This window comes from Triticum aestivum, chromosome 2B, assembly GCF_018294505.1.
Source record: "Triticum aestivum cultivar Chinese Spring chromosome 2B, IWGSC CS RefSeq v2.1, whole genome shotgun sequence".
In the NCBI taxonomy this organism is placed as follows: domain Eukaryota; kingdom Viridiplantae; phylum Streptophyta; class Magnoliopsida; order Poales; family Poaceae; genus Triticum; species Triticum aestivum.
This window is the reverse complement of record NC_057798.1, coordinates 588119136-588122810: the sequence shown is the minus strand read 5'-3', so window position 1 is coordinate 588122810 and position 3675 is coordinate 588119136.

Genomic DNA, 3675 nt, shown 5'->3' with positions numbered 1-3675 from the left:
GTGAGCCTGGCGCTGGGCTGGAGATTCTCGTCGGAGGAGTACCCGAAGCCCTCCAGTTCCAGCTGCGCCAGCTCCTCGTCAATAACTGCGGCGATGTTGACAAGGCCCTCCGTCCAGAGCTCCACGGTATCCCTGAAGGTGTTCTGGGTCTCGGCGGCCCTCGTCAGCAGCGCCTCATTGGCCTTGAGCTCCTGCTTCAAGTCCTCCTCCCGCTTCTTGGCGCCGTCCAGCGTCTCAGTCAGCGTAGCCAGCTTCAGCTCGAGATCGGCATTGGCGTCCTTGGCGGCGTTCAGCTCCCTGCCCTTCTCAGAGAGACGACCCTGCAACTCACCATGGGCAAGGGCGTCCTTCTCACGCTCGCGCTGGAGTGCAGCAAGCTCTTCATTCTTCGCCTTGAGAGTGGCTTCTAGCTCCGCCACCTTCACCTCCAGCTCCTTCTTGGCAGCCTCGGCAGCTGCAGCGGCATCCTTCGCTTCCTTGAGGGCCCCGCCAAGTGTCTCCTCGCGCGCGGCAAGCTCCTCCTCATAGCTGTCCAAGTTGACCTTCCGCTGCGTCAGCTCGCCTTCTCGCATGGACATCTCCTCGGCGGCAAGCCGCTGCTGTTCTTCGGCTTCAGCCTTCTCGAGGAGGAAGGCCTTCCGTGCCTCGACAAGCTGCGCCCTCTCCTCTGCAATGGACCGGAGGGCCTCTTGGTTGTGGCTCTGGAGCTCCTCCGCATGCTTCTCAATGTCCACTCCCTCCTGCGCAACAAGCGCTTCCCGGGACTCCAGTTTTGCTTGTCGGACTCCAGTTTTACTTCCGGAGCAGCTGCTCCTCCTCAGACTCGTCGCTGCTGCTGCTTGGCGCGTCAACCACTGTCAGCCCAGCAGAGGCGAGCACTTCTCCGTCAAAAGCCTCTCCCTCGACCGGCGCTCTGGAGCTTGACGCCCAGGGGAGCTTGATGAAGACACCGTCGCCGGCCTTCAAGTAGGCGCCGGGCTGGGGCTCTTCGGAGCCTGGCGCTGCGTCAGCGGCGGAGGGATCGGCGGTCGGCGTAGCGCCTTGCGCTCCTGCGGCCCCCGGGTCGTCAGTGCGATCGCCGGACCCCTCGCCAGCTCCAGCACCAGCAGCCTTGGCGGCCTCTTCATCGGCAGGATCATCAGCGCCGACCTCTTCTTCGGTGGCAGCGGCATCGTCAGTATTGCCGCGCACGTTCTCCTCACCGGTGGCCTCGGTCTCCATTGGCTCCGTGGAGGGAGGATCTGAAGATAGGAAGAGGGAGAAAAAGTCAAGCAAATATCCAAAAAAGAAGATCAGAAGAAGAAGAACCCAAGGGAAGTTTTCTGACAAGAAGGATTACCAGTGCTGGGCTCTGTAATCATGGGCTCCACCACTGGGGGATCACTGGTCCCGTCCCTTTCCGGAGAGCGCTCCCTTGCCGGGGAGTCCTCCCTTGGCGGCATAGTCGAAGCAGACAGCACCTCAGGGGCGGCTTCTGACTGTTCCTGGTGGGCCTGTTCTGCTCCTACACAAGCAAACCAACAATCAAGATATCAGCAAGGAAAGAACACCCATGCGCGCCTGACAGCAGAAAGTAAAATTATGTACTTACACTGGGGGCTGCGCTGGGGGCTGCTTCGGGGAGAGGTTGCCGGGTCCGACAAGGTGGTCTCGGACGCGTCCTCTGTTGTCACAGCAGGATCGTCCTCGATGACAACCACGGGGACCTTGGCCCTCTTCGCCGCTCTCTGGGCCAGAGTCCTGGAAAGGAACAAGGTTCAGAAGAAAGCAGATCAGATACAAGACAAGAAACAGCAAGAGTCGAAGAAATATAAGTACAACGAAAAGAAAGTCTTACTCCTCCTCCTCTTCTTCCTCCTCGTCGGAGCTGAACGTGGAGAGGTCAAAGTCCGGTACCCTTTCAGCGTGGCGAGGCGGAGGAGTAGGCTCCCTTGGATGCTTGGCGGGAGCTGCGGCAGGATCAGAAGCGGCAGCCCGAGAAGACCCCGCTCCAGTTGCCGGTGCGGCGTGAGATGCTCCCGCGGCAACGGTGCTTGTTGCGGTGGAGCGTGTCCCGCGGCGCGGCGGCTGTTGGCCCGTCTGCCGCCCTGCTATATCTCCGGTCTTGCGGAGGCGCCTTCTTGGTTGAGCTGGGGGCTGCACTGGGAGCTCCGCTTGCGGCAAGTTGCTTGAAGACGGCCGGCCACTTGCGCCCTCGGCGGGCTCGCTCGATTCGGCTTCGGGCTCTCCCACGCCGACGACCTCCCCGACAAGCTCCTCCCGCTCGGCAAGGCTTGCCGCCTCGGCTGCCTCTGCCTCCTCCACAGTAAACCCGAACTCGCCCACGGCGGCGGCCGCCGCCGCCTCTTCCACCCTGGTGGCAATGCATCGCATCTCGTCGTCGGTGGTGTCGCGGGTGAGGCTCCTCTGCTCGTCGGCCTGGACCGCCACCTCCACCAGGTCGTCGAAGAATTGTTTCACGACGTCGTCGGCGGGCTCTTGCCAGGTTGGGATAATCCCATGCGAGTCGCACTCCGGCATCATTGCGCGGATGCGATCGAGCCGGGAGTTGTTGCATAATGGGACGACGCCCTGCGGCAGCCTGAACCACTCGGGATGGTTGGGTTCGTGCTTGAACAGTTCCTTGAGTGTCCCATCCAACTCCAAAACAGTGAAATTGAAGTTGAGGCCCAGGCGCAGCCTCATGATATCCGCCGGACCCCCGAACAGCCAGGCGGGTCTCCCCCTCTCCTGCAGAGGGGCGATGCGGCAGCGGAGAAAGTCCGCGCCAACAGCCCCTACAGTGAGCCCGGCAAGCCTGAGCCGCAAGATCTGGGTGGTGGCGATCTTCAGTCTAGCATCGTCTGCCGCCAGGGCGCTCCAATCGCCCGTTCCTCCGCTGGTGTCTATGCCACCGCCCGTTTGCTCCTGTGGCGGCGGGATCGATGCAGACGGAGCGGCCACCTCCGAAGCCTTCTTCTTCGGTGGCATGTCGATGAAGATGATGATGAACTGGCCCGCGTGAACGCTGGATCAGGTTCACACAACCTCGACGCCCCCTACCTGGCGCGCCAAAGATGTCGTGGGAAACGAGCACCTATGGGACAAGGCCCCTTTTTGGTCCGCCAGGGAGCGGAGGGCGCACGAAGAGTGGATCGAGGCGGAGCACGCGAGCGATTTTTACCCAGCTTCGGAGCTCTCCGGAGAGATAATACTCCTACTGCTGCTTTGTGATTGTATTCTGTTGTTGCTCGAGAGCGTGGGAGTGTTCTGGTTTGGGCCACACACGGTGCCGAGCGCTGTTGGGCCAGGCCCAAAACAAGGCACGGGCACGAACACCTGTGGGGCAGGGCCACTTTTCGGTCCGGCAGGGAGCGGAGGGCGCGTGAAGAGCGGATCGAGGCGGAGCACGCGAGCGATTTTACCCAGCTTCGGAGCTCTCCGGAGAGATAAAACTCCTACTTCTGCTTTGTGATTGTATTATGCTCTTGCTCGAGAGCATGAGAGTGTTCTGGTTTCGAATGAGTCGAAGCCCTTCTACGTTGCGCATGGGCCTCCTTTTATAGGCACAAGGGGTCACCGACAGGTGGCAACGCATGCGGGGGTAAAAGTGTAAAAGGTTTGGTTGGTACAACTGCCATCTACAGTGGATCCTAGCTAACTCTGACGGTAGGGGACAAAGGTATTAAATGCCTG